The sequence below is a fragment of the Euprymna scolopes genome, chromosome 11 (assembly GCF_053919585.1).
Source record: "Euprymna scolopes isolate OS-2025 chromosome 11, ASM5391958v1, whole genome shotgun sequence".
Classification (NCBI taxonomy): Eukaryota; Metazoa; Mollusca; class Cephalopoda; order Sepiida; family Sepiolidae; genus Euprymna; species Euprymna scolopes.
This window is the reverse complement of record NC_136492.1, coordinates 29,862,264-29,870,198: the sequence shown is the minus strand read 5'-3', so window position 1 is coordinate 29,870,198 and position 7,935 is coordinate 29,862,264. Positions and strand designations below refer to the sequence as shown.

The window sequence follows — 7,935 nt, the reverse complement described above, 5'->3', positions numbered from 1 at the left end:
CACTTGAAATTTTAAATGTATATTACTTGGACATGGATCCAAATTTTTCTTTGATTTGAGCTCAAAACAATAAATGTTAAGGGGTCAAAATTGGAATCAAAGTTTAAAAAATTTGACCTCTGTGGTCTCTACCAAATTACTCAGCCAAATCCTGGTCTACGCATTTGAAATTTTGCATAATGTATTCAGAAACAGGGCAAGATTTTTAATCAGTTCTTGTCTGAGAATTTTGCTGCATAATAATCAAAGTTGAAAAGATTTAACCTTTGCGGTCTCTAGAAAACTATTCAGATTATTTTATGTCCAAACATTAAAAAATTTTCATAAAGGTATCCAGATAAGCAGCATACAATTTGATAAGTTTTGGAGCGAAAATTTGGCTACCAAGAGGAAAAAATTTAAAAAGTTAACCCTTAAAGACTCTACCAAACTCCTCCACCAATTTTGGGTCTAATCGCTAAAAATTTTAGATGTACGTTACATGGAAATAAGTCAAAATTTTAATATGTATACATATGCACATAATTTATGAACAGTACAAAAGCCATGCTGAACTGCAACTAGATATGTCTACTTCGATTATATTGTTATTCTCATCCTGTTCTCTTCCGCATAGAAATATGTCCGCGTGTCCTAATAAACCCATTAATCATGAGGATATGCGTTAACAATTTAAATTTGAGTAACGTTCCCCTTTTGAGATTAGCTTTATTATCCGATCATTATAAATTAAATTTTTAAAAATAATAATTTACTCAGTTTGCGTGAAAGGACACGAGGATTTTACGCGCAAGTCCGTATTTAATTGACTTCCTCTATTAAAAAGAGCATTTATAAATGGGGATAAAAATTATCCGTTCTTCTCGACTTAAACACGGTCTATGGACTTGCGTGTTGTGTAAACTAGATATTAGATGTATAGATAGATTTATTTAGCAATTGACTGTCTGTAGCCGTAAGAAATGGTAGGTCAGAGAAGTTTCGGCATATATTTTTAACATGAAAAGATAATCAATTCGACATGTATATATATATATATATATGTGTGTGTGTGTGTGTGTGTGTGTGTGTGTGTGTGTGTGTGTGTGTACATACATATATATATATTCTTTTTTATTTTAATGAACAGAATCTAAGAACGAATAGGTAATATATACAAATTTCAAAAGATGATAATATATATTTAAGTTCATAAGACTTTCTTATCTTTTTTTCTTTTCTCTTTTGTTTATACATGCATATGTATAGATATATATATCGCATACCAAACTCTCAGTAAAAAAAATAAGAGAGAAAGACAAGTTTATAACAGAGATAATTTACGGAGCTGTGTCCCTTTTATCATTATTTCCTTTTATGATTTTCTTTTATAATAGACCAAGGGAGGCTACTCCTGTTGATTTTCCCTTTATTTATTTTGTTTGTTTTTCTTTCTTTCGGACGATATTCTTTTTTATCAAACTCTAGCGAGATTTCTGAGTTTTCGTTATTTAATAGTTCTCTTGATATGGTCCGATATATCTTTATAATTGACAAATGAAAAGAAGAAGAAATAAACCAACCATTGTTTTACGTTGATGGACACCAACTATGTTTTTCTTTTCATATTTCTTGTGGTGTTCATTTTATCAGCGCAGATGCTTAGTTAGACGTGTTCTCTCCTTAGAATTCCTTCTGCAACTAACTCACGTTTCAAATTCTTAACAATTAACTTTCTCCAAAAGAAACGCTGAACATATTTTTCTGAATTTGAAATATATCAGCGTTTTTCTCTTCTTTTTTATTTTTTTTCTCTTCGCTGTCGCCGTCGCCGTTGTTGTTATGGTAACGGTTCACTTAGTCGTTTTAATTGCTTCGCGTCTTGGAATTTTTACCATTAAATTTATTTATTTTTATTAACACGATATTGATATATCTTAATATCGTCATATTAGTTTTCGATGCTGAACTATATCTAAATGTCGATTCCGTTTACCTAGATGCTGTCATTATTTGCATCCTGTTTTCTTCAGTACAGAGATGTGGCCGCGCGGCCTAATGGATAAGACTTCGGATCAGAAGAATGCAAATTCTAGTCTCGTCGTGGTCGAATTGTTTCGCTGTCTTCATTCTTTTATGTTAAACGAAACAATTAAAACCTGTTAATCATGAGGATGTTGCGTTTACCATTTAAATTAGTTTTCGATGCTGAATCTATATAATTATAAAAGTCAAATGACCTTATAACGGGTGTTGTAACTCCACAACCGGTTTACGACTTCCGGTTGCGCATGAGTACATAAGCATAAATCCGTTACAAATAAATAATCAACTTCAAGATAAAACGTATTGTTTTACTGTGTACATTTAAAGCGTCCCAATTGTTTTTTTTTTTTTTTGTTTTCGCGTTTAAATTATCCAAATAAACAATTGTTAATACTTTCTGCTTTTGTTTTACATCGGTCATTTCATCATTAATTAGTTTTATTGACCTTATTATTAAATATAAATTCAATATTTGACCCAATGTGTCATCAATGTTTGTTAACTATATTAAAAATACATTATATTTTCATTGTCTATTTAAAAAGCCATTCTTAACATGGGGAGAGTGTTTTTAGCTATTCTGTACTTTCAACTCACAATTTCATTGAAAAAAGATATATCAAAATTTGAATTTAACTTTAAGTATTATGGTATCTGTTCAGTGCACATTTACTTATACGTATGGCACACAACTTATAATTCAATGGCTGTAAGATTTTTTTTCTCCAAAATAAACAATTATAAACAAAACACTCATAGAAATATATCTATATTCTTTTTTCATTTTGAATATACTTTCAAAGAAATGTTTTTGTTATTTCAAAAAATATTTTCATTACGTCACAAGTGTCTCGTGAATATATTAATTCAATAGGTATTATAACATACTGAACAACGGGTCAAGGGTGGGCCAATTATGTCTAAATTACGATTCCGTTAACCTACATGCGATCAGAATTTTAATCCTGTTTTCTTTTGTACAGACATGTGACCGCATGGCATAATAGTTAAGGCGTCTGACTTCGGATTAGAATATTTCGAGTTCAAGACTCATAAGGGCCGAGTTGATTTGTCGTCTTAATTCTTTAAAAAAAAACTTAAACCTGTTAATCATGAGGATGTCGCGATTATATTTCGATGTTGATTTATGACACAATTTCAACTTCGTTTACTAAAATGCTGTCATTATTTGCATCCTGTTCTCTTTCGTATATAAATGTAACCACGTAGCCTAATGGAACATTGCAAGTGCGAGTCCTTCGTGGTCGATTTGTTTTGTTATATAATTCTTTTATATTAAACAAAACAACTTAAATCTTTTAATAATGAGGATGTTGCGTTTAACATGTTAATTATTTTTCGATACTGAATTATAACACAATTGCGACTTCGTTTACTTAGATGCCCTCACATAGTTTATCCTGTTTTCTTTCGCATAAAGATGCGGCCAGGAGTCCTAATTTATAATTTATAATTTATAAGGCGTCTGACTTCGAATCAGGAGATTGCGAGTTCGAGTCTCGTCGTGGTCGAATTGTTTTGTCGTGATCATTCTTTTATATTAAACGAAACAACTTAAACCTGTTAATCATGAGTATGTTGCGTTTAACATGTGAATTATTTTTCGATGCTGATTTATACCGCAATTTCTATTTCGTTTGTTTAGATGCCCACATATATTTTCATCCTGTTTTCATTCATGTGGGGGTGTGGCCGCGTAGCCTTATGGATAAGGCGTCTGATTCGAATCAGAAGAGTTCGAGTCTCGTCGAGATGGAATTGTTTAGTCGTGATCATTCTTTTATATTAAACGAAACAACTTAAACCTGTTAATCATGAGTATGTTGCGTTTAACATGTGAATTATTTTTCGATGCTGATTTCTAACTTCGATTATGCTTCGGTTGTTTGATGCCTGTATTTTTGTCGTGATCATTCTTTTATATTAAACCAAAAACATTTAACGTGTTAATCATGAGAATGTTGCGTTTAACATGTTAAGCATTTTCGATGCTGATTTATACCTCAATTTCTACTTCGTTTGTTTAGATGCCCTCATATATTTTAATCCTGTTCTCTATCGTGAGGAGGTGTGGACGGATAGCCAAATGGATAAGGCGTCCAATTTGAATCAGAATGTTGGGAGTTCGAGTCTCGTCTTGGTCGAATTGTTTTGTCGTAAATCATTCTTTATATTGAACGAAATAACTTAAACCTGTTAATCATTGGGATGTTGCGTTTAACGTTTAAATTATTATTCGATGCTGATTTATAACTTAATTTCTACTGCAGTTGTATAGATGCCTTCTTATATTTTAATCCTGTTTTCCTTCCTAATGTTTTCCTGGCCTAATCGGAATATTGCGAGTTCTTTCAGTGGTCGAATTGTTTTGTCGTGATCATTCTTTTATATTAAACGAAACAACTTAAACCTGTTAATCATGAGTATGTTGCGTTTAACATGTTAATTATTTTTCGATGCTGATTTATACCTATATTTCTACTTCGGTTGTTTAGATACCCTCATATATTTTCATCTTGTTTTTGTTTATGTGGAGATGTAGCCGCGTTGCGTAATGGATAAGGCGTCTGTCGTCGAATCAGAAGATTGAGAATTCGAGTCTCGTCGTGATCGAATTGTTTTGTCGTGATCATTCTTTTATATTGAACGAAAAAACTTAAACCTTTTAATCATGATAATCTTCGTGTCTTCTCTCGTGGCCTAATTGATGAGGCGTCTGACCTTCGAATCAGAAGATTGCTAGTTCGAGTCTCGTCGTGTTCAAATTGTTTTGTCGTGATCATTCTTTTATATTAAACGAAACCACTTACATCTGTTAATCATGAGTATGTTGCGTTTAACATGTTAATTATTTTTCGATGCTGATTTCTAACTCAATTTCTACTTGGTTTGTTTAGATGCCCTTATATGTTTTCATCCTGTTTTCTCGATGCTGATTTATAACTAAATTTCTACCTCATATATTGTCATCCTTATTTCTATCGTGCGGAGATGTGGCCGCGTTGTTTAATGGAAAGGGCATCTTTCTTCGAATCAGAAGATTGCGAGTTCGAGTCTCGTAGTGGTCGACTTGTTTTGCCGTGATCATCCTTTCATATTAAACGGGACAACTTAAACCTGTTAATTATTATTCGATGCTCATTTATAACTCAGTTTCTACTGCAGTTGTATAGATGACTTCTTACATTTTCATCCTGTTTTCCATCCTGGGGAGATTTGGCTGCATGGCCTAATGGATATTGCGTATACTTCGAATACGAATATTGCGAGTTCGAGTCTCGTCGTGGTCGAATAGTTTTGTCGTTATCCTTCTTTTATATTAAACGAAACAACTTCAACCTGTTAATCATGAGTATGTTGCGTTTAACATGTGAATTATTTTTCGATGCTGATTTCTACCATAATTTCTCCTTCGGTTGTTTAGATGCCCTCATATATTTTCATCCTGTTGTCTTTCGTACACCAATGTGGTCGCGTGGCCTAATGGATAAGGCGTCTGACTTCGAATCAGAAGATTACGAGTTCGAGTCTCGTCGTGGTCGAATTGTTTTGTCGTGATCATTCTTTTATATTAAACGAAACAACTTAAACCTGTTAATCATGAGTATGTTGCGTTTAACATGTGTATTATTTTTCGATGCTGATTTCTACCATAATTTCTACTTCGGTTGTTTAGATGCCCTCATATATTTTCATCCTGTTTTCTTTCGCACATCGATGTGGCCGCGTGGCCTAATGGATAAGGCGTCTGACTTCGAATCAGAAGATTGCGAGTTCGAGTCTCGTCGTGGTCGAATTGTTTTGTCGTGATCATTCTTTTATATTAAACGAAACAACTTAAACCTGTTAATCATGAGTATGTTGCGTTTAACATGTGAATTATTTTTCGATGCTGATTTCTACCATAATTTCTACTTCGGTTGTTTAGATGCCCTCATATATTTTCATCCTGTTTTCTTTCGTACGTCGATGTGGCCGCGTGGCCTAACGGAAAAGGCGTCTTACTTCGAATCAGAAGTTTGGGAGTTCGAGTCTCGTCGTGGTCAAATTGTTTTGTCGTGATCATTCTTTTATATTAAACGAAACAACTTCAACCTGTTAATCATGAGTATGTTGCGTTTAACATGTGAATTATTTTTCGATGCTGATTTCTACCATCATTTCTACTTCGGTTGTTTAGATTACCTCATATATTTTAATCCTGTTTTCTTTAGAACATCCATGTGGCGGCGTGGCCTAATTGATAAGGCGTCTGACTTCGAATCAGAAGATTGCGAGTTCGAGTCTCGTCGTGGTCGAATTGTTTTGTCGTGATCATTCTTTTATATTAAACGAAACAACTTAAACCTGTTAATCATGAGTATGTTGCGTTTAACATGTGAATTATTTTTCGATGCTGATTTCTACCATAATTTCTACTTCGGTTGTTTAGATGCCCTCATATATTTTCATCCTGTTTTCTTTCGCACATCGATGTGGCCGCGTGGCCTAATGGATAAGGCGTCTGACTTCGAATCAGAAGATTGCGAGTTCGAGTCTCGTCGTGGTCGAATTGTTTTGTCGTGATCATTCTTTTATATTAAACGAAACAACTTAAACCTGTTAATCATGAGTATGTTGCGTTTAACATGTGAATTATTTTTCGATGCTGATTTCTACCATAATTTCTACTTCGGTTGTTTAGATGCCCTCATATATTTTCATCCTGTTTTCTTTCGCACATCGATGTGGCCGCGTGGCCTAATGGATAAGGCGTCTGACTTCGAATCAGAAGATTGCGAGTTCGAGTCTCGTCGTGGTCGAATTGTTTTGTCGTGATCATTCTTTTATATTAAACGAAACAACTTCAACCTGTTAATCATGAGTATGTTGCGTTTAACATGTGAATTATTTTTCGATGCTGATTTCTACCATAATTTCTACTTCGGTTGTTTAGATGCCCTCATATATTTTCATCCTGTTTTCTTTCGCACATCGATGTGGCCGCGTGGCCTAATGGATAAGGCGTCTGACTTCGAATCAGAAGATTGCGAGTTCGAGTCTCGTCGTGGTCGAATTGTTTTGTCGTGATCATTCTTTTATATTAAACGAAACAACTTAAACCTGTTAATCATGAGTATGTTGCGTTTAACATGTGAATTATTTTTCGATGCTGATTTCTACCATAATTTCTACTTCGGTTGTTTAGATGCCCTCATATATTGTCATCCTGTTTTCTTCCGCACATCGATGTGGCCGCGTGGCCTAATGGATAAGGCGTCTGACTTCGAATCAGAAGATTGCGAGTTCGAGTCTCGTCGTGGTCGAATTGTTTTGTCGTGATCATTCTTTTATATTAAACGAAACAACTTAAACCTGTTAATCATGAGTATGTTGCGTTTAACATGTGAATTATTTTTCGATGCTGATTTCTACCATAATTTCTACTTCGGTTGTTTAGATGCCCTCATATATTTTCATCCTGTTTTCTTTCGCACATCGATGTGGCCGCGTGGCCTAATGGATAAGGCGTCTGACTTCGAATCAGAAGAATGCGAGTTCGAGTCTCGTCGTGGTCGAATTGTTTTGTCGTGATCATTCTTTTATATTAAACGAAACAACTTCAACCTGTTAATCATGAGTATGTTGCGTTTAACATGTGAATTATTTTTCGATGCTGATTTCTACCATAATTTCTACTTCGGTTGTTTAGATGCCCTCATATATTTTCATCCTGATTTCTTTCGCACATCTATGTGGCCGCGTGGCCTAATGGATAAGGCGTCTGACTTCGAATCAGAAGATTGCGAGTTCGAGTCTCGTCGTGGTCGAATTGTTTTGTCGTGATCATTCTTTTATATTAAACGAAACAACTTAAACCTGTTAATCATGAGTATGTTGCGTTTAACA

At 34.3% G+C, this 7,935-nt stretch overlaps 9 non-coding genes across 9 annotated transcripts; all 9 read left to right on the top strand.

Annotated features, from left to right (window-relative positions):
* Positions 1-5,515: 5,515 nt before the first annotated feature.
* Positions 5,516-5,588, top strand: Trnar-ucg (transfer RNA arginine (anticodon UCG)). The gene has a single exon. It is a non-coding gene; the product is annotated as a tRNA-Arg (tRNA).
* Positions 5,589-5,767: 179 nt separating this feature from the next.
* Positions 5,768-5,840, top strand: Trnar-ucg (transfer RNA arginine (anticodon UCG)). The gene has a single exon. It is a non-coding gene; the product is annotated as a tRNA-Arg (tRNA).
* A 431-nt stretch (positions 5,841-6,271) lies between these two features.
* Positions 6,272-6,344, top strand: Trnar-ucg (transfer RNA arginine (anticodon UCG)). The gene has a single exon. It is a non-coding gene; the product is annotated as a tRNA-Arg (tRNA).
* Positions 6,345-6,523: 179 nt separating this feature from the next.
* Positions 6,524-6,596, top strand: Trnar-ucg (transfer RNA arginine (anticodon UCG)). Its single transcript has one exon. It is a non-coding gene; the product is annotated as a tRNA-Arg (tRNA).
* Positions 6,597-6,775: 179 nt separating this feature from the next.
* On the top strand, positions 6,776-6,848 carry Trnar-ucg (transfer RNA arginine (anticodon UCG)). The gene has a single exon. It is a non-coding gene; the product is annotated as a tRNA-Arg (tRNA).
* A 179-nt stretch (positions 6,849-7,027) lies between these two features.
* Positions 7,028-7,100, top strand: Trnar-ucg (transfer RNA arginine (anticodon UCG)). Its single transcript has one exon. It is a non-coding gene; the product is annotated as a tRNA-Arg (tRNA).
* Positions 7,101-7,279: 179 nt separating this feature from the next.
* On the top strand, positions 7,280-7,352 carry Trnar-ucg (transfer RNA arginine (anticodon UCG)). The gene has a single exon. It is a non-coding gene; the product is annotated as a tRNA-Arg (tRNA).
* A 179-nt stretch (positions 7,353-7,531) lies between these two features.
* Positions 7,532-7,604, top strand: Trnar-ucg (transfer RNA arginine (anticodon UCG)). Its single transcript has one exon. It is a non-coding gene; the product is annotated as a tRNA-Arg (tRNA).
* Positions 7,605-7,783: 179 nt separating this feature from the next.
* Positions 7,784-7,856, top strand: Trnar-ucg (transfer RNA arginine (anticodon UCG)). The gene has a single exon. It is a non-coding gene; the product is annotated as a tRNA-Arg (tRNA).
* Positions 7,857-7,935: the final 79 nt, after the last annotated feature.